A 22899-nucleotide genomic window follows, 5' to 3' on the forward strand; every position below is an offset into this window, starting at 1 on the left:
CCTCTGTGTTTGTGGCTGGGTTCCCCTGGCTCAGCCCTGGCTGCCGGGCAGCGTTTTGCCCTCTCTGTCCCAGGCTTTCCCTGGGGCTCTTGCCTGCCCGCCCGTGGCTGAGGGGCTCAGCCGGGCCCTGCACTGGGGCTGCTGCAGCTGTCTCAGGTATGGGGGCTCCACACAGATGCTCCTACAGAGGCTGCCCCTTCAGCTCTTGCTGCTACAAGACACCTGCACCCAGGTAAGCCCTAACAGGGATGGCTTCATCCCTGTCCTCCTTTTGCTCCCAGCCACGGAGGCACCAGCCTTGCCTTCCCTTCCCCTGGCTGAGGTGGTTGCTGTGCTGTTGTTGGTCACTTCAAGCTGTAAAGGCCACTTGTGGAACACCCTGCAGGTGCCAAAGCACCAGAGAGGAGCAGTTGTGCCTGCAAACTGTGTCTTCTCAGGGCATACTTGCCAAGCAGCAGTGGTCTGCACAACTGCTGATAGATGCTGTCCCTAAGGGCATTTTTGTTCATCTCTAGAAACAGGGAAAAACAGGAGCAGAAATAGACTAGTTTTCAGCTTAGTACCTGGTCTCCCTGATTTTGTGGCTTTGTCAGTGATGGTGCCTGGCCTGCCTTGGCTGGTGGTAGCTCAGGATCAGAGAGTTCCTGCCAGTTTCAAGGACTTCTTTTGGCAAGCCTTGCCCAGGGCAGAAGGTTGCTGGCCTGCCAGAGCTGCTGGACCCTACATCTCTGTATGTAAGGTCTCTGTTCTCCAGTTCGAGCATTTTTCATCTCAAGGACCTAAGTGGATACATTTTGAGTCTTGTTCTACCTGCTTTGCTAGATTTTTGTGCAGTGTTTATCTTGCTTGGTGGCACTGTGCAGCTTCTTAAGGTTCTGCACACAAAAGTAGAGTGTTTCCCCCCCTAAACCCTGATTTTGAATTTCTAAGTACACCTTCTGGAGAACAGAAGACTTCACAAATGTGGTTAAAAGAGATGATCCTATTTTTCTTGCGGAGATAATGCCGCGTTAGGACTTCAAAGAATGCTTGTTGCTATCAGGCTGTGCTTGCGTAGATGCAATCCTTTGTTTGCATGTGTTTGGCCTGAAAGCGTATCCCAGTTGTCACTATGATGTGTTACTCTGTTACAAGCACGTAGTTATTTTGGAATGGAATACAAAGTTCTCATTGCGTTTTAATCAAAGGGATATGCAAATATTTCCTCATGGCTGCAGTGTGAAATATTCTCAGCACCCATATGGATGCTTTTCCTCTTTCTATGGCCATTCATCCAGATTGCCAGTAACATGAACAGAAGCTCAGCAGAGATCTGCTTTGGAGTGGGCTCAGTTTTGGAAGGAGAGCACAAAGCTGCAATGCTTTTCTTTCTTTTCCCACTGGCCAGGTTGTTCTTATCTTGCCTTACTGGATCATGGTGTCAGGGACATAAAAATTGCCTGGAGTAAGAATTACTTCTCTTATTTCATATAAAATGGTATATGGGTGTTGAAATTGTGGAGTAGTAGTTTTGGCAATACAGACCTCTGAAAATGATTTGGTTTTAATGTACTCAGAGAATGCTAGATGTTTAAATGATTAGACTCTAGTTTAAGAAAAATAAGAGAAAAATAGTACTTGCTTTTTAAAAAACAGTATTTGCAGTCTGATGGTGTTTTTTTATGTCAACACTTTTGAGACTAAGATTGTGATTTGTTTGAAGTTTATTGGTCAGTGTAAAAATTTACTGTGAAAGCTGTCTGTGTTTGTCAAGGTAATTTTTCTGAGGTATGAAATTCAAACTTTGCAAGTTTAACTATTTAGCCTAGAGACTGGAAGCTAGTGCACTTCATATCAAAAATGTAACTCAAATTGTAAACATAGTGAATTATTCCAGAATTCATATGGGTTTTTTTTTTTATTCTGTTTATGTGATTAATTAATGCTTCTTATGTTCCAGTGAACCTCAGGATGCTAAAATGAAGAAAAAATATATTTATTGATTTAAGCTGATAATTTAAGTGTATTCAATTAATTGAATTAAGAAATTACTTGGATGTCTTGAAAACAATACAGTTTAGTTCATCACATTTTTTTAATCTATTAGTCTTCAGAATATGTTTGCATGTTTGTTAAATTGTTAATGATTTGTTCAGATGTCCCCATGCTTTGACATTCTTTGGAATACTGAAATTGCTGCGCGTTGAAGTGGGATGACAAAGCTCTCCAGAGCTTGTCAAATGTGAGTGGAGAGTTATAAATTGGAACTGTTTAATGATTTATGCACATGCGGCTCACCAGAAGTTTTGTAAAAAATTTTAAAATTTACAGACTCTTGTGAATGATTACTTAAAAATTAATTTGAAAATACTTCTGCTGCTGAGAAATGTGACTTTGACTGGAACTGCAAGGTGCTACAGTACACAGAAAGTGATATGGTAACTTGGGTTCATTTCTCCAATTTGTGGTCAACAAGATCCTAATACTGTAAAACTGTAAAAATCAGTTTAAGGGTGCCTGTTGATTTGTAAAGTATTTGGTTTGTTTGTCATACTATACCTTTATGTTTTGGTTAGTTTTTGCATTCAAATAACTCTTTCTAGACTAAATGTTTCTTAGTTCTCTTAGCCAGCCTGTTCTTTTCATGTGTGAAATAGTTTTCATTAAATAGTTTATAGTTGAAGTTCAGTATATCAATTTTTCTGTCTAGGAGTATCTGGATGAATATATAGATCGGCATCATTGTGAGGAGAAAAATCATAATGCAACTGAGATGTCTTAGAGTTAATTGATCTGGGGGTGGGTTGACAGAAGTCTAAACACAGCCAGCTGAATGCCCTGACAATGTTCTGGGTTGCATCAATGGGAGTAGAGTCAATTGGTGAAGTGATTATTCCCCATTATTCGACACTTATTAGACCACGTGTGGAATCCTGTGTCAGGTTTTGGCTCTGCTGGTACAAGAATGCTGATAAGCTTGAGTGAATCCATGGACAGGCAGTAAGATAGTCAGAGGACTGGAGCATGGAAGGGAGGAAAGAGTCTGGGTCAGTCGTACTTGTTCAGACTGCAGAAGAGGTGGTGTGAGAAGGTCTAGTACGTGCAGATACATGCAGAAAAAGTCAGAGGTAAGTCCTAAATTGAAGCATGGAGCTTCCAGTTCTGAGTGGGGAAAAAATCACTATAAAGATATTTAAGGACAGGAACTTGTTGCTCAGAGACAGTGTGAGCTCTCCACACTTGAAGGCTGTCAAGACCATGCTGGACGAAGCCGCGAGCAGCCTGGTCTAAATTCACTGTTGTCCCTGCTTTGAGCAGGACATTGAACTAGGTCATCCTGAGGTACCTTCCAAGCTGAAAGGTATTGCGAGTCTATGGAATACTAAGTGATGAGTGCAGGGCAAGACATGCTGTAGCTACTGTGAAAGTGCTGTAAACTGCTGAGAAGAGTTTGGTGCAGAGCGGCAATAACTTGTTAGAGCAAATATGCCAGCAGAATTCCTGTTGTGAGGCTTTACAGTATGCAGTTGTAGAAATCTGAGGGAGAAGTTCAGATCATTCAGAATAGATTTTGCATCTAATAAATAAAGCTATGTGATTACTACAAGGTTTTATAGGAAATACCTGCAAATTCTACTCCATACTAAAGAGTTTCCTGTCTTCTTTTCTCTAAGGTGAAGAATATATTTTTCTTTAAATCTCATACACATGCACATTTGAATGGTTTTGGTCTATTTGCATTTGTGTCCTTTCTAGGTTTCTATTCTACTTCTGCTTCTTAACGATCTTCCATCTTGACAGAAAGTAGCTCCCTGGGTGCCTGATTGCTTCTGATTTTGGGCTGCTTCACTTTTTTCACTCCTGTTTGACTTGAGATAGATGGTAGTTTTTTAGTTTTCCACTCACCATTTTTTTCCACTTAATTATTTGTGTTTGTCTTGATAGATTGGTTTTTAAAACTCCTTGCTGTCACACCAGTGACTTCATGGGCCAATTTTGGGGTGCAAGCTACCATGTTTGTTCAGCTAGAACTAATTTTATTGTTAAAGATTTGTCTCCTGCATGCACATTTACTGCTTGCTTGAGCAATTATTTTTGCTGATAATAAGAAAAAGAAACGTCTCCAAATCACATCCAGATTAATCAGTGCTACTACAAGTAATCACCTTTATTATATATTTCATTGTTTCCCTTCTGTTAATGGCTAAAGGAGAGAAGGAAGAAAATCCTGTATGTCTCTGCCACTTTATGGCATGTAATAGGATCCCTGCAGAACAGGAGATATTGAATGGTGAGGAGAAACAAAAAAAAACAGGAATGGGAAGGAAGGTATTTTTGGACATGGAAAGGGGGAAAAACTGCTGGTTGACACATGGTGTTGGTGAGTTGAAAGCTTCAGTTATTTGTTCACAGGAGGTATGCACACTTAGTTTGGGCATCACTGAGAAACAGGACAGAATGAATAATCATTTTGCAGAACAGATGCTGAAGATCAGTTCTGGAATCAGCATCACATTGACTCAATCATGAGAGAGTATGTTAAAAAGAGAGTTTAAAAGCCAAAATATCTCCTAAAACACCTGTGTACTTTGGTGGCTTGAAACACTATACAAATATATTGTCTCTGTGATGCAATTTATTCGGCTCTTTGCTTTTTGTGTTTTGCTTTTTGTCATAGTTCAAAGTTACTGTCTTCTGTTGTGGTCGTGGGTTTTGTAGTGAAACTATATAATGTACTTCCTAGATGCCTGAACAATCAGTAACAATAGTATTATTTCTGTGACCTGTTAAATGTTTGCTACATTTCAGGCCTTTGCTGACATATCAGGGTTGTGGAATTGCAGGTGTGTTGTGCTCCTGCTTGGGTTTACTGTTGTGAATCTGTTCATTATTTTCATACGTCTCACTCAGAACTCACACTCTGTATCTTCTGAAATCCTTATTGGAGAAGAGAAATTTTGGGTGTAGAATATGTATGGATTTCTTGTTCTGAGATGCTAGGAATTACTACACAGTTTCAAAAATACCAAGTCCTTATTTTATACATTTGAGATTTGAAGCATTTCCTGCCTCTTCTTGCACAGGGGATTAATTAAAAAAACCCAAAAACCCAACGAAAGCTCACAACTGTTGGTTGTCTGAAGTAATACCAAATTTTTAACTGAGGGCTGATTGAATATGTAATGAAACAAGCAGATTAGTTTTAAATAGGAAGATAATTTTTTTAAAAAAATTAGGTGTTAATTAATTTGGGGAAGCTTTTCTTTCACTAAAGTTGTTTCCCTCTGCATATAGAAGTAAACGTCTGGAAGTTTGGGTGTTTTTAGTTGTAGAGACCAAAAAGTCCCCTGTTCATGCTAATTGCTCAGAAGTTTCCTCTCAGAAAACTGGGATGTGTGGATAGGTGATTAGATATGGCTGTAGTATAGGCATACCTTCTTGATTTAGAAAGGGACAGTGTTGAAATATGTAATGTTTACTTAAAAAGAGCAAAACAAAAGTCTGTCTTAAACATGTTAAGGCCCAAAATGTTACAGAGAAATGAGATATTGACAGTTAAAATGAACTTAATGTCCCATCACCTGAGCCAGAATTAGGAATCTTACTGGATTAAAATAATGTAAAATTGTTTTGTGGTCTAATTTTAGTTTACTGAAAAAAAGAATGGGAAAGAATGTAGATGTCTTTGGTGGGTTTTGTTGTGGGTTTCTTTTTTCTTTCTTTCCGTTTACTTTTGTTTTTCAGGTCTGTATATAGGGTCTATATTGAGTTAGCATTCATTGATTTCTCTCAAAAGCAAGTTTGACACATCTTAGTCTATTTAACGAAGGTGAAATTTTCTTTTGAAAATAATCATTATAAAGATTGTTTTTCAACTTGTGAAGCATTACTTCTGGGATGACTAATATTAAAAGTAAATAAACATCACCTTCTGTTTTTTTGTATGTAATCTTTAAATGTCAGAAGTTTAAATGTCAGAAGACTTGACTATAAGAACACAACTTCATAATGAGTTGTGGAAGTGATGGTTATCTTTTATATTTCTCTTTCATCCATTTGCTAAAGCCATTTTAGTTATCAGATAGAGGCAGATTGTTAGATTTATAATGGCTAATTTTAGGTTTTGTCTGAATAAGCAGAGCCAATCTGAATCTCAAGATACATCTGATATTATATCTGGAAGATATAAAAGAAAATTGAGCATTCAGCTTGTAACTCCAGTTGAGGGTGCACTCTGGAGAGTTTGTCTTGGTGAAAAAGACTAAAATCAGGGATTTTGAATTGCACAGAATTTAAAGAATTTAGAATTTATAGTAGAGAATTAATTGTTTATATGGCACATGAGACATGCACTGATTTCCTGTAGAAACACCAAAACTGAATCATTCAAAACACTGAACCCCGTCCCTGCCCTTGACTTTAGAATGCCAGGGTGGTAATGGTTTGTCACAGTGAGATTTCTGAATAAAATAAAGCTGTTAATAAATGACATGCATGGTAATTCAGTATAGTGTTCTAGTTAAACATTTGCATCTTTCTGCCACTCTCGTAGATTAGAGGGGATCGTTGAACATTAGTGGTAACAAGATGCAGCTCATATGCATGCTAATGGATTATACCTTTTTATAGGTGCAATTTGTACCTGTCTCTCAGTGGATTGGGGAAGTGGTGCATGAGGAACAGATCGTTAAGCATCAGTAGCCAAGCTTTGCTAATTAGCACATCTTCTAGTGCCAACTCTCTTTGTCCACAGAGAATATAAATTATTCTTATTTTCTCCCTCAATCTTTTGGGCTTCTTAAGCAATGCATCTCTTCGACTGGGAGATAGAGACTGCAGATTTGTAGTTTTCAATTCTCATGATTAATTGAAGAACATGCATGGTTTATTCAAAAGCAGGGATGCTGCCAAAAATGATCTAATTGGTTAAATAAATAACCCTAAGCTTTTATTACTCAGTGTATTTTTTATTGAATTATTAATGCTATATCGCCCTCCAAATCAGTAAGAGTTAATGACTGATTTGCCTGAGGCTATTAATATTTTTCCAATCAGTGGTAAATTGCTATGATGACTTCTTTTGCTGACTTTTATCTCACTGTATTTGTTCACTTGGTAAAATGGTGTTGATGGTAAGAAAGGACTGAAAAATAGCATTCGAATTTCAGTTGGTTTTAGTTGGTTTTTTTATGCCTGGTGAAATATGTAATTCTGTTCATCAAATAGATTATGAAGTACCTTTTGGGACAGGGAAAACAAGGAAGAGGAAATATCTTCTGAGAACCATTTGTTCTAAGTGGGATTCAAAGAAAGAGAAGCATAATGCATTTATTTAGCACCTTTGCTGTGAAAGAGGAGGAGGAGTTTGAGCATTATATAATTTTGTAGTGGTAAAAAATATTCCCATATATGAACAGAGGTATGCACAAAGAAGTGCTGCAATGTAGTATGGAATGATTCTGAGCAAGTGCCCAGAAAAAACAAAAAAGATTAAATAGGCTCTAACCTGTGCAAGCCACTAAAGATCTTGAAAATTAGCTTTGAATCCTGTTTCTTTGCATCTGTTTAGTTCTGAGAAAGACAGAAAACCATCACTGTCTGCTTCTATGTTCAGGAATAAGATAGGTAATCATACGGTTAAGTGTATCAGATAGCCATTATGAATATGTATGAAAATGTGGGTGTATTTCTGAAAAGTAATTAAATAAAAATTCTTTTAAAACCAGAAAAATGTTTTTGAGTACCAGTGGATGATACTACCGTGCGTATCCAAGATGATGTTGCTTAGACCTTTTTTGTTTGAAATGTTAGCTTTTGTCTATCACTTGAGGTGTAAGTCAGGTGGATGAGAAATGCACTTTTTTTCTTACCAGATATTCAAAATTTTCCTTTTGAAACTTTTCCAAGTGGCTTACACTGCAGGAAATAACTGAGCCTCTTCACCTTTCTCAAACCTTTCTTTGAGATAAATAGTCACTAAGAGATGGACATATACAGTTGTCTTGGTTTGGAAAGACAGGTGTCGGCCAGGGAAAGATGGAGCTTCCCTTGGAGAATGTAAATCCCACCCTCCAAATTATTATAATTTTGCAATTAGGGATTTTCAGGCAAATATATGGGAATAGGAATAAGAGTTCTTTACTAGGAATATTAAAAATACAAATGTAGTAGTATAAAAAACCAAGCAAACAAACAATAAACCTAGGAACTCTGACAGAGTCAGAATACAACCTGGCACCCTGTTGGTCTGGGTGTTGGAAGCAGTCCAGTTAAGTCCTCCTGGAGTAACAAATGTAGTTCTGTTGGAGTAGAGATGATCCTGTAGAAGGGTCCAGTGGTGGCGAGATGGGTCCAGTCTTCCTCTGGGAATCCAGTGGAAAACAGGCTGCTCTGCTGTTCTGCGGTTTTATCCAAGTAGAAATGCTTGGCTCCTCCCGCTCGCTGGAGCATCTCACAATGGGATGATGTAATGTTATCAGTCATGTGGTGAGCCTTAATGGCCCATTAACAGAAGATATCCCCCGGAGGGAGGATGGGTTGTGGAAGAGATAAGAAATAATGTTCCTCCGGGTTTTGACAGCTGGCTCATTAACAGAAGGCATCCACCCCCTCCCCCCTGGAGTTATGAGGAATGAGTTATACAAGAGATAAAGAAAACACATCCCCAACCAGTTTCAACAGACGGCAAATAGAATACACACTTTTGGTTACATATTGCAACCCAAGACAACAGTAGGAGGAAGGAATAAGGCTTTAGTGTATTCATGATAGAGAGAAGCAGACTGTGTGCAGAGGAGACAGCTGAGTTTTAGGAAATCACAGTATGGAATTCGGGGAACTGTCATTTGTTAATTTCTGCAATACAAGAACAGAGAGAAGCTTGAAACACGATGATATCCAGATGACAATGAACTCCTGGCATTTGCTGCTGCATGAGGCAGTGGAGGCTAATGGTGACAGATAAGACCAGAAGGGGAGTCTGTAATTCACAGTAACAGCTCTGTAAGGAGGTGTTAGAAATATCGCCTTCCAGCATCACTAGTTTAAGAGCTGCAGAAACTGGCTAACCTGTGGTATTCCTGAGCCTCGTCTCTAACTACTGTTGGAGAGGCAGCACTGGAGTAAACATCCCTTTGGCTTCACCCTATGGGGCATTTCCCAGCCACTTAGGGACAGTAGCATCGATGCATGGAACCCATTTGTGCAAAGAGAATTTGAAATTCCCTCAGCTGCTGCCCATTGAAATTTCAGATGCCACTGTAGCTTCTAACATGAATTTGGGATTGTCTTTGACGGAAAAGGAGTAACAGTGCTTCAGCATTCTGGCAGTCTGTTAGCTTCCAATGCAGGTTTTTGGCATCATTGAAAAAGTGTATGTACCACAGAGCAGCTTGGAGGATGTGGAGTCAGAAAATATCCAAAGGCTGGGAGGGGGAAAGTCACTTTGTCACCTTTGTCGTTTTCCATTCTTTTCTTTTGTATGTGTACGTGATAATACTGTTACTATAAGAGGGTATTGGAGTTTGAATAAATACTCTGAGATTAAAGCAGAAGCAGTGAATTAGATTAGAGGTCCTATGGCAGTTTTTGTGCATTTGCATTTTTCATGCAGTCTCTATAAACTATTATGATTTTTTTCTATTTCTTGTTGCTAGGTGAAAAACCCGGGGGGGGGGGGAAAAAGATGGTGCCTGTCCTCCCAAATTATAATACTCAAGAAACAGTAGTTTGGTGTGTGGAGGGAAAGCTGGGACTGATCTCTAATATTTTTTTTTTTTTTAACCTATAGCCTAAGTTTATTTATAACAACTAAATAGTGTTTTTAGAAATAAATACTTTTAATTACTGTTTTTAACTCTGTTTCAGTAACAAGCTGAAGTCCATTTTCCAGTCCATAATCACAAATCTGTTTTTTACATTAAGAATCAGGTCTGGTTTTGTCACAGAAATCGAGTCAGGGTGTAAAATAAACAGGATTTTATTCAGTGCAACAAAGGGAGTTGTTTTCTTGGCTTTTATGAGGATAGTTACCTTTTGCACAGACTTTTATGAAGTTTGCATGTGTAAGCCAATCTAATCAGAAATGTTCCACATTAGAAAAATATTGCAGTGGCTGTCAGAGAATCAGAGGTGAGGTTTGAAGACTTGATACGTCTTTTGCATTTTCAGTTTAATATTTATGGTTTTGTGATGTAGTTTTGCCGCTGGAAGAAAGTGATAAGTGTGTGTACAGGGAAAGAAACAAGGCATGCTGTGTGGGGGTTTTTTTATTATTTTTTTTGGTTGGTTTTTGTTTTTTGGTTTGTTTTTTTTTTTTTGATAGTGCAGAGGTAAGTGGTTTTTTGCATATTCAGTTTCTTGTATTATGGAGTCTTACAGCCTTTTCATCTTATAGTGAAACTTAGCAAATGAAAGTAATGTTTTTATAAAATAAAGGGGCTGGATTTTGAGTTGGAAGACCACTGTTGTCATCAGCAGTTGATTTGCTGGGTGATCTGCCCATCGGTTGGGAATGAGGACACTTAGAATGCAGCATTCTACAAGAATTTTAAACTCTTGCAATGGATATTAAAGAAACAGTTTTACTTTTAAGATATTGGCTATTGCAAGATTACATCTGCTTGAGAAAGTAATATCTTAGTAATGTCTAAGAGGACAACTTCAAAGAGAAATGCAGTGATATGGTCACATATGTGAACTTTTTTTTAAAGTCACATCCTGGTGGTCCATGTGTAGAAATACTTCTGAAATTCCCACAGAATAGACTTTATCATCATGAAGAGGTGGATTGTGCATCAAACTTGTAGAGAGAGAGGAGCGTGTACCAATATTTACATTGCTTTTGCATCAAGGTTATTGTCTGAAGGGACATCTCTCTCCTGAGGAACAACAAATTATTCAGCATCTGTGCTAGGTTCTGTCCAGCTGGCACCTGGAATTGGAAAAAAAAAAGCCCAATAATAATATTAAAGAACCCAACAAAAAAAACCCAAAGAAACAACAAAAAAAAGCCAACCCAAACTTTGTTGCAACTTGCTTATTTTAAAGAAGATAGTGGGAACTTTCTTAAAACAAATAATGAGAATGAACTAATTGACATGATGGATTAGTCATAGCTGCAATACCACTGAGACTTATGAATCTGGAAGCCTTGAATTCAAACAATGGAAAATGGCATGCTGCCTGTCCATATTTGCCCTGTAAACATCATGATCTGTCATCTTTGTATATGACTCTGCAACTGATAAGAATTTAAATCTCCATTTGTCTAATGTTTGGCCTTACATTTTGGGGAATAATTCTAATAAACATATTTATTATCAGACAAAAATTTGGCTATGTATTTTATTATATTATTTATATTTTTACTTCATAGTGATTATTTGCCCACCATTAAACACATAGCATAATTTCTTTTTCCCATATACTAATGTGGGAATTAGTTCTAGTATTATTAGCCACATGTTTGTTCAGGAAGAGAAGGTTCATAAAGCCAGTAAGTTATTCTGCACTGAATTTTGCTCAGTACTTTAAAATGAGTTTTTTTTATAGCTACATCAAAATTCTAGTAATAGCTGGTCTGGTTACTTCACCTATTTCTGTGGAGCCCTTTAACAAGTCCGAGTCAGAACTTAAACTGAGGATTTCCTTTCTGTGACCAGTGACTTGGCACGGAACCATTGAGTCCATCACAGAGTTGATTTTCATCTGCACTTGATCAGTTGACACTTGGCCATGCCCTCCTAGCTGCTCCTGTGAGACAGTGCAGGTAGGACAGCTTACTTTATGTTTTGCCATGGGATTTATTATTTTTTCCTGACAAAATGGGAAAAAGGCTTTTCTATCCCTTGCTCACCTCCCTCCTCTTGATATCTGACTAATCACATTTATGCTATTGACCCACACTTTAAAGAGCAGTTTTTCAGTGCTTGAAGGCTGATTGTTTTCATGCATATGAAATGGCAATAATGTGAAAATCTGCCTCATGTGCCTCGTTTCAATGAGTTTATGTGAGGGTAGGCACTTTTCCACTCACTGTTTTACTGACTATATGAAAGGATATGCCACAGAAAGCTTTTAATATTTCATTCTGAGTTAGTAGGAAATAATGAAGGAAATTTGTCCCAGGCTGTTGTTGCTGTCTAAGTTAAGGGCCTCTCTGCTTACCTGGAAAATTTGTTTTTCTTCCTTATCTTTGCAGGTGTCCTTGCTGCTTGTGCTGCTGAGGACCCCACAAGAGAGACCATATCTGGGTATATACAGACATAACAGTGTCTGTGAAATGAACTTGTGTTTTTCTCTTGCATTTTAGAAAAAGCAAGTCATATCTCACTTTTAATCTTTCCCTCTGATTTCTTCTTGTTAGTTTTGGACTTCTTTGTTTTTTCTGTACAAGTATGTGCCCTCTTCTGATTAGAGTAGTGCTGACTAGCTAAGTTGCAAGCTGGGGTGTACTGAATGCAAAACAAACCTATTAACTTAGTTCAGTGATGTGCAAATGCTTTTGCTGTTATTCTGCTGGACACAAGCTATCTGTAAGTATAACCATTTGGAGTGTATTTTCTAGCGCTCTGGCCTTTTGGAGAAATTGATTTGGGAATGTTTGGATCTTTGCTGGAACTATCAAGACCTCTAAAAACTTTTGTGTTTAAGGATAGTGGGAAATGTGAAAAGAGAAACGTGGAGATTAGAGATACCTGCCAGTTAAGAGCTAAAATCTGATTTGAAACTTCAAATATTAACTTGGATTAATTGATTTTAAAATACTTTTTTTTTTTTTTTAAACAAGTGATGGTATTTGCTTAGACTTCAAAAACCAATGAGCTGGCTGAGTTCTACTCTCGTCAAAACTGGATGAGGTATTTAGTCAGAATTGCTATTTCTGCATACTGGCAGTAGTTCAGGTGTTGGCATGTGCTCTACTGTCCCTGCTTGAACTGTGGCCCTACCAAGAATTGCGTCTCAGCATGGACTACATCAAACTTTGTGCCTTCCTGTGAGTTGCTGGTTGGACTATTCTAAATAGTGAAACCTGTATTTGTAACTTCACTAATTAATTTTAGGTAGGTAAAAGCTGTTTTGAGTAAATCCATTTAGTGGTATTTTTTATCTTTTTAATTTTTTTCCCCTGTGATGATATATTTGCATACTTTTTTGATGAGTAAATGCTTCCTAAATTCAAAAAATGAAAATATGAATATCTATATTCATTATTCATATAGATTAGATTTTTTTTTTTTAGATTCTCATCATGGTCTTAAGTATTGACACATAATGACTATTACCTAATTTCTTTTAAAGTACAAAAATGAGTTCAGGAATGGTGACTTTTAACCTTGTTGTTTTATGAACAAGCAACCCATTCCATTGTTAGAGATGTATTTTGGATACTCTGACGCCAGCATTAGTCAGAAGCAAATATGCAGCTGAATGTGTTATAATATAGGCCTAATACAGGATGGTGTTAGTACCTCCGGAATGCTTTGGCACATTCTCAGATTTATCAGCTGGAAATCATGAGACAAATGAAAATGGGTTTATTACTACTCTGTGATAATTGCATCTTCCTTCCCTCCTTGATTTCCAGCTTCAAAAGAATGTGGTTGCTGGTCTGCACATGCATCTCTTGGGTTATACTTAGTTCTTTCTCAGTCATATGCATTGGTTATACTGCTTATATCTATATTTTACTGAAATATCTGCTTGAAAGAGAGATGTTTGCTCTGATATAGAAGGGATAAGATAGTAGAGTTGAATTAGAGGGACTTGTGGCTGGTATGTTTTGGGCTAATTATGCAGTGGTTTCATGGCAGTAAACCAGTTGACTCAAAAGGAATAATGCTGTAAAGCTGATTATCATAAAAACATGGAGTTTAATAAAGAATTTTGGAAGATAAGAAATGATGGAACCAGTGTAATGTAATCTTGTCCTTTGATTTTTATTCTTGCTTTTCAATGCAAAGTCGGAAGTGGTAAATGTTATGTTTACAGTGAATTTTTGAACAGCTTGAGCTGACTGGATTTTATTTCCATGTATATAAGAGCTTTCTCCCTTCTAGATTAAAAGGAGGCAGAAAGCACTTTGTACATACTCAGAAAGGTACCAATCTGTCCATTGTGTGTGTGTGTGTAGGCTTGGTGTGTAAAATGGTTGCGCTGCAGGGATGCCAGGAGAGGTGAACACAAGGTGAGCCACCTTTGTCTAGAATCTCCTGTGATGTTTTAGAAGTTCAAGATGTTGGAGGAGCAGGGGATGCAAGATTACTTATGACTGAGGAATTAGAACTTATACAAAAAAAGTGAAGCCTTTTAGATTCCTAAGTATCTGATCTGTTCAATATATGAAGCTGGAGAAAAATTAAACAAGGAATGATTTTATGAGCTTCAGTCTCAATTAAAAGAAAAAAAATAATAATAAAAAAAATTAAACAGGATGTGGGGGAAAAGCTATGAAATAACCAAGATAGTCAAGTTGGAATAATTTGTGTGTGAGTCTAGAATAAGTCTAGATAATATTGATGCAGTAAGGTCATTGTACAAGCATCACAGATCAATTTCAATTGTGAATAAGTGTTAGTTCCCAAGGCACTCTTGAGAAGATTTAGTCGGAAGTTAAATTTGTGTTGTCCAAGGTGAAATTTCTGTGGTCATAATAAATATCAAATCCTTCTTGTTTTGTTAATGGAAAGAATCAGGCTCCCCCTCCCATTCTCCCCATCAACCCCTGAAAGAGAAAATATACCTTGGTTATTATTATTTGGGAAGTCAAGATATAAATGTCAGTGAGCTGCTATATCCATATTGCTGGAAATGGAAATGATAGAGTGTGATTTGCTATATGAGGAATAACTGATCTTGTCTTTCCCACAAACTGTATGTGGACTTTGGAAGTTTGCAGGGCTAGTTCTTTCTCTGGTATTACTCACACCACAGGGGCACAGTTTCTAGAAAACTGGTGTTGTGTTCCAGACTTAAATGTGTGTTCTGAAGATTATTGTATTATTTCATAGCTCTTTGCGTTTCTCCAGTCTCCTCCTACTGTTAGAAGACCAGGAATTGCTGTTTGTTTTGACTGGCAGGTAGTTGTATTAACAGGCTGATGCTGTTACAGATATTTAATGAAGAATATTAATGGTTGATAACACTACAGTCAATGCTTTACATTTTATAAGCGTTAAGTAAATATTCAGTATTTAGTGCTAAATGTTAGGGGAAAAATAGTGAAGCCTTGCGTTTTGAAAGGGCTTCTGAATGAGGAGAAAATTTCTGTGGTTATTCTTTTGGTTGTATGGTGATATAAATGCTAAACAACGTTTACTTATTTTTTACCCCCAGTATCAGTTGCTTTATGCATATTTTTATAAAAAAAACCCCTACATGTAGATAATTAGAAGTACATTATACTTGCCCTGAATTAGCTATGGAATGCTCTTTGTATTAGAAATTGTTAGATGCTGATCTAGTTTTCTGAAATAAATACTGTAGGTATGTAATTACTTATGATGAGACAAATTTTTAAAAATAGAAATAAGTTTAATTTTCATATTACATGCATCTCAGCAAATTTGTGTTTTCTGTAATTATATAAATTGTTGGGTATAACTCATTTTTGGCTGTCTGCCTCATAAAAGCATGCCTGTTCCTGTTTTTCATAATGAAAGCCAAGATGGGTAGTTTAGCAGGCAATCTCTAAGCTGACAGAATGCCAGCTTTATAGAGAAAAAAACTTCAGATGCATAAGTGATGAGCAGAACACTTTTTTTATTAAAGCTGGGTAAGTTCAATGCATAGGAAATGCAAGTTTGAGATAATTGAATAATATCTTCTTTGTAACCTTTAAAGCAGCCATCACACTGAAAACTCTGTTACTGTGCAGAGAAACAGCCCTGATGTGGCATTTGTTTTCACCTGCTGTACACTTAGAGTAGCAAGCCATCTGTGACTTTTCATGGTAGATGGTTGCACTATCTTAGAAGATACAGAGGGAATTTCTGCAGCTCTATCTCAGCTTAAAAGCACAAACATGATAAGTCATGAAGTTGCTATCTTTTTAAATAGAAAAATTACATTGAAATTGGAAATATTTTGAGCTGTATTCTCCTACATGCTCTTCTAATAAATGCATTACATTTATATTTAATTGAGTTGCTTAATGGCAGAGAAGATGATTTATTTTGATAAGTTAAAATGGTTTATTTTATTTTAATGGTTTTGGTTGTTTGTTTTTGGGGTTTTTTTGCATGTCAGTGTTAGGTTTTGTATATACATGTTTTTAGTATGTTACACATATATAGTAAGTGAGTAGACATTGTTTTACGTAGGAAAAAAGTACCATAGAAGCAGAATTGTAAGATAAATGCTAGCAAAGATAGGTGGTGAGCTGGTTAGACTTTTATATTGCATTCTTGGTTCTTGAGGAGAAAGATAAAGAGGAAGGAAATAAGCAAATCCTATGTTTCTGCTTTAGCAAAAAAAAAAAAAAAAAAGAAAAAAAGAAAAAAAAAAGGGTACTGTTGTACAGAATTATCAGATTATATTTTTATGTAAAACATTATTTCCTGGAGACAGTCTTATAAATCTCAAAGCCTTGGAGTATTGTCTTTTTTCTTTGCTCTAAGGTACATGGAGAAGTTGTGTTGTATGGCTTTCCTGGCACATCCTTTTGCATATGCCTGACCTTGCTGCATTGTTAAAACTGGAGACCTGAGTGTCCAGAGCAGCTGCTGTCTGTCCTGTCTTGCTTGGTGCCATTCCTTCCCCAGCAGCCAGGTCTCAGCCTCTCTGTCCTCCTCTTTAACTTCTCTTAAGGGTGATCCTCTGTGACCCACTCAGACACATAATTTATTAGTTTATGGACTGTAAAAGTTTAAATGTCTGTGGTTTATAGGAGGTCATTCTCTCTGAATTATTACTTTTTTTCTGAATTACAGCTGGTCATTTCTAATTGCACAGGCCTGTTGTACTAAGCAGTGTGAGTCCAGTTCCATAGAATGAGTAGCTCTTTTCCTAATATAAAACAGCTACACTAAATAGAATACTGAGCTTGAAATCAGTAACATGACTGAAATGCTTAATGCTGAATGCAGAGTTGCTTTTCTTTCTGATGTTCTTGTGATGGTTTAAAATGCTTTTTGTTGAGATAGGGGTGAAGTTGCCTCTCTCTAATGAGTACTTAATTAATATGAAACCACTTCATCTTCATTGTTGTTGAGACTTTCTTTAATCTTTGTGGTAGAACAGTAGAATAAATAGGAAATAATAAGTCTCGTTTCTTGCTTAAAGGAATTTTGGATTTAAATTGAAAAAAGAATTACATTCTTTATATGAAGAATCTCTCGCTTGTTATTTTTCGTCTTTTAAGGATTTGGACTAATTTACTAGGAATTTTAATATAGGAAAGTAGGGTCTGGCAAGTGTGAAAAAGCACGATACTTCTTTTTATTCTGATAACTTTATTGTGTTTTCTTGCCATGTGCAACTTAAGTTTTATTTAGATGATACATCTCTTTATCCACAATCCAACCATGTATTTACAGTGTTCTGCTTCCATGAAAAGTGAACCTTTTCATCTTATATGACTGTAGCTCTTCAAAGATCATATCTTTTAACAAACAAATCAAATAGGTTGCCAGTATTTCCTGGGTTCCTCACTTATGATGGTAACTGAAGTCAGTCTGCTGTGTTCCTGTGATTTCCCTTCTGACATACACTGCTTATGTTGGGTCACTTACGCTTACTGGATTTCTCACCTCACACTCAATTGTGTTGACATATATCCATGGAAACTGTTTATTTTCTGCGTGGACATGCTCACTACAAATATTATATGCACATTTTTATTAAGGATATTTTATTATTTAGTATTTTATTTTGAAAAGGTAGTTATCAGAATCAGGTAGTTATCAGTTATAAGTCAGAATTGGTCTCTGACTGTCACGTTTGTGCCCTCAAGCAGAGGAAAAAGGGGAGATGTTTAATAATAAAGAGCTGCAATGAGAACTGCTCTGTTAACCATAGAGGAAAGCAAAATGTTTCCACCTTAAAACAAAGCAATGGATGATGAATTGAAAGGAGTACGCAGGAACACTGAAACAAGTCTGTCTTGTGTTGTAAACAACTGTGCTCTTGCAAGTTTGTGTTAAGGCTTCAGCAAATTAGAGTAGGAAAGGACAGGAGAACAGGGAAGGGATTTGCAGATCCTGATGTGCAGCTTCTCTGAAGAGAGATGAGTTGGAAGGAAGGCCTGGTGATAAATTAGCAGCAGTGGCTGGTTGAAAAGGCAGGTTGGAGGTAAAACAGGCAGTAGAGAGATGTGCTAGGAAAATTCTCGTTTACAGTCATGGACCTGAATGTGAAAGAACAGGCCACAGCTGCATTTCCCAGTTGTGAAAGATGGTGCAATAATTTCACTTTGCATTTCACCTCTCAAGCATATTTGGCATGGATATCAAGGATCAGGCTTTAGAAAATGTGTGTACATTAGATAAAAGGGCTTCAGCTGCTTTGAGTATTTCAGCATGAGAGAATTGCCTGCATGCAATGTTGCTGACCCTAATGTCTGCCATGACTGTAATCTGCGAAAGCCTCCAGCACATCAAAATATCAAGTGGCTTTGGCAACTGCCCTATTTATGAAGAGTAAATGTTGCATGTTTTTCTCACCTGCTGTGTAAAGGTAGTGGAGGTGACAGGGTGCTTTAAAAAAGAGGCTGCCGAGGTAATAAGTTACTCACAACTGCATTCTGAAAGAGGAACATCCTTACCTCTCCCCCCAAACCCCCCAAATTAAAAAATACTTTGAAAGTTTAAACAATTCTTGTGCATTTAGACAATTACGCCTTCAGCAATGACAGTCCTCTGGGAAATTGTTTTATTTCCTAGGGAATTTTCCCATGCGGTAATATTGTTTCACAAAGCACGTTTAAGTAAACTTTTCAATGTGTTCAGTGTGGATTTAGCTATAGGCTTTTGTGATTTAAAAGTCACATTTATGCACCTTTTTCACTTTGCTTTTAAAAGCCTGTTCTACTGTTGTATGGAACAAACAAACATAGTTGTGTAAGCAAGAAATTCTGTTTATATAATCTGCATGAAGAAAATGATAAGTTTTTTAAACCAGTGGGTCTTTTTTGAGTAAAAAATCATTGAGTTGTAAGCCTGTGTGGTTTTGTTATTACAGCTGGGTCAGTTTAAGCTTGTTTCTGACCTTAGGTTTCCTTCTTCCCTCTAACCTCTTTGAGGCCTCAGAGCTCTCTCAGTTCATGGGAAGTATGGCAGAGAGGAGAACACTGGCAGTGTTTGGACAAGCACTCTGAGTATTTCTAGATATCCAACTACCAAAAATTGTTCTTCATATAACTAGGAGGAGACAAACTCCATTAATTTTTCATAAATATTTTATCCTCCCCTCCCCCCCCCCCCCCCCTTTTTTTTTTTTCAGTTTTCCTTTTTAAGAGGAAGAAAGTTGTGAAGTTGTGTTTTGCTTCAAGTGCCCTTCTGCTGGTCTTGCTTCATCTGGTGAAGTGCTGGACTATTGAAGACTGTGACCAGTGCTTAGAAAAAGCTTTAAACCATTAAGGAGTTGTTATTTATAGCCATTTTGCTGGAGAGTTTACCTTTTTCAAAATCCATCTTGAAAAGCTTGTGTTCATGTTGGCAAAAGAGCAGCTTCTGTATAATATGCCAAGAGCTGCAACTGATTTAAAACAAAGATTCATAAAGTCCAACAAGGTCTATTCTAAATAGGCTCTGAGTGTAAGTATCTCTGAAGCTGAGAGACTTGCAACTAATGATCAGGCCTTCTGTAGAAGAGAGTACAAAGGAGTAATTGCTGGTGTTTTTCCTTGTGTCCAGGATGGCATTTTTGCATGGCATTTACAGACTGAGGACTACTGGCTGGGAAAATAACAGATCAAACACAGAGCAATGACAGGTCCTTGTCATTTCGCCATTGGTATTTCATAGGTTTGGTGGCACCCGTAATCAGATCTCAGTCAATTGTGATTTGTGACTGGTACTTCGCAAATGAATTGCATTAAAAATCTTGATAGTGATGTGGTTAATCATTTATCATTCTTACAGGCTTAATTTTGGGATTATTTTGGAGGAGTTTTTTTTTAATTATTATTATTATTATTATTTTTTAGTGCTTGGCACAGAGATTGTGGTCCTTTCTGTGGCCTCTTTTTGCAGTATTTGCTTCTTCCAATTGAAAGAAACTGTTCTTTGTTCTAGTTAACACCTTGAACCGTCCCATTTTGTTAGTTATTGTTGTTTCTGTTGTCCCTCCATTCTTATCTTCAGTTTCCAGATTGTTTTGAATCATGGCTGTGACTTTGATATTTTTCCACTTTTCTCTGAAGATGTGCTCTTTATTTGTTTGGCAGTTTTAATTGTAGGATCCGTGATGTTCAGTTCTTCACAAGGAAGGGATTTTAATTTGCCTGGTACAGGAACAGAAGGCAATTGTCCTGTGGAGTGACTTTGTTCCTTGACTCTAAATGCATCTAAGATTGTGAATTTCATTATCCTGGTAGCATCCTAGACAAGGATGAAGTATTGTCTCTGGAGATACTTTCTATGTTAGAAGCCAAAGAGACACTGCAGTGTATGCATGCCTGGATATTAGAAAACTGGTGTTCTCAAAAATATTGTCTTGGGACTTCTGCTGTTGCCTTTTTTAATATATGTGTACTGCAGCATTTTATTTTTAAATGAAAAATGTTTATTGGTGTGAGTTCTCAGCTATATTATATGTGATGCCCATGACTAGAGATGAAAGTTAACTCAATTTTCTAGCATCTGATTTTTCCCCGCTGTTTTATGATAAAATATTTAAAGATTGGTAATGGTTTGGATAACCATGATAAGTGATTCTATTATTGTTTTGTATTTTGTATAGGTACATGTATATATGTGTGTTAGAATACTTGAATTTTAAGGGCGATAGGTGATTGCCCAGTTGGAAATAGTACCTACAAATTTATTCTCCTGTTTAAGTGTGAATTACCTATTCAAGCACACACAATAAAGTACAATTAATTGTTCTCTCTTGTGTTTAGGATTTGTGGTAATGATTTTACTTGTACATTCTTTTGCTTACCTACTCCTTAGTATTAAAATTGAGGTTCTAGGAAGGGGAAAAACAGTACAATAAAAAGGTATGAAATCCCTGGAAATAATTGTAAATATTGTTTTCCTTTCGTAGCTGGACGTGACCAGATTTTCTTAGGACTTCAATGAGAGTTTAGTAAAAATAAGTTGTTTAGGTAAAATAAATGCTCGATAGGATTAAAGATGATGTTTATCAAGTTTCAGATTTATGTTGCATTTTAAACATATTTCTCCTTTTGATTCAATTTAATAATCCGTGACGTAGAAGTTCTTAGAGCTATTTTGCAGGACTAAGCTATGGGGTTTCTTTTAATGAAAAACCATGAGGGAACTCAAAGCTTGTCATCTGCAGGATGAGGTACTAGCATTTTAAATTAAGTTTTGATTTGAGTGTGTGCTGGAGAAAACTCTTTCTAAATATGGCAGATGATGTATTTAAAAAGAATTTCAGAAGAGTTTGCTGTGGTCTTTTAAGTCTACTTTGACCAACCTTGCTATTGAGAAAGTGTTTGAGGGCTCCATGAGACAACTTTCCTTTGTTTTTGTTGCTCTTTGAGATGAGAATCTAAGGGGGTAATCCAAGATAAATAATGAAGAATTACATTGTAAAATTAGATAATTAAAAGAGGGCAATAAAACTCTGAAAAGCCTTGAAGTGTGGGCCATTTGCCACTTTTACTATACGTCTGAACTTCTAGTAGACCAATTCCTAGAGTTAATATCAAAACAGAATCAATGCTACAGTGTGTCTTTGAGCAGAAGTATTAGTTCTGTGAAAGCAGAACTAACATTCAGTAAATATAAAGAATTTTGCATCTTGGTAAATTTTCTTGAGGATCAATTAAAACTCTTGCAAACAAGAGTTTAGCCATATCTTCATGTCTTGTATAAGTGTCGAACCCATTTTGAGGGGTAGAGAAGCAGTTGAAATGATGTAACTTGTCTGAACTGAGCAAGGCATCACATCCATCCAGAAGTGTTCTTATGTGATAGTTCTCCCTTCTTTATGTCTCAAGTCTAATTTGTTTCAGAGACCTTATTGCATTTTATAATATATAAATAGAACCATTTTGTCGTACAGTTAATTTAAAAATAGGACTGTCCAGGAAGAAAGGCCGAGCAGATGAATGCTCTTCTGATGTAGGATGAAATTATTGGAAATGTTGGATCCATTAAACATTTAGTTCCTTCACCAGTTCTCCAGTATTTTAAGGGTGAGCTTCATCCTGCACTGTCAGTATTTCTTATGAGATGGACTACTCCTCGTTAGTCCTTTGGGAATATTTATAGGTATTTGAAGGCTGAGATTGGAATTTAAACACTTGCAGTCCTGTTTATTTGGTGTTTTGTAGAGACCACTGGGAATACTTAGAGTAATCTGAATGAAATTTTTACCACGGTTGCTACTCTCCAACTCTCCTCATTCCTTTGTCATCAAGGAGACATCTCTGGCATCCTTAACCAATCGTTTTTCCCTAAGGAGTTGGATCACGCATCACAAGTAGTATGTCTGTAAAAACAAATTGAAAGAAAGTAAAAGCTGCTCCCCTTGGTTATGCTGTTGCAAATGAAGGTGTTTCTTGTGAGGCAATTATTTTGGAGTACATCCTAAAAAAGGGATGTTATTTTTCTGACTTTTTGCATCTTTTTTGTCCTTTGACTCTCTGATACACAAAGGCAAGTAAAAGAGCAAAATATGCTTGGTGGAACACAGGCTAATGCAGAATGGGAGAAAACACCTGAAGAGATTTTGTTCCTGTGCAGTATATAACACACAGAGTTAGCAGGACTAGATGGGCAACTAACT

At 36.9% G+C, this 22899-nt stretch overlaps 1 protein-coding gene across 12 annotated transcripts in view; it reads left to right on the forward strand.

Moving 5' to 3' along the window:
• Positions 1-22899, forward strand: part of SEMA5A (semaphorin 5A) — a 310831-nt gene that overhangs the window by 49244 nt on the left and 238688 nt on the right. The window contains exons 1-2 of one of the 12 annotated variants that reach the window (XM_083854452.1): positions 2268-2417; positions 11643-11749. The exons of 5 other annotated variants lie outside the window; for them this stretch is intronic. The gene's annotated coding sequence lies outside the window, so the exon portion shown is untranslated. Of the gene's footprint in view, positions 1-1305; positions 1445-2267; positions 2418-3013; positions 3108-11642; positions 11750-22899 lie in introns of those variants that run through there. 6 more of the 12 variants (XM_083854451.1, XM_083854449.1, XM_083854442.1 and 3 more) reach the window with 6 other exon arrangements.

This window comes from Zosterops lateralis (assembly GCF_965231275.1).
Source record: "Zosterops lateralis genome assembly, chromosome: 1".
In the NCBI taxonomy this organism is placed as follows: domain Eukaryota; kingdom Metazoa; phylum Chordata; class Aves; order Passeriformes; family Zosteropidae; genus Zosterops; species Zosterops lateralis.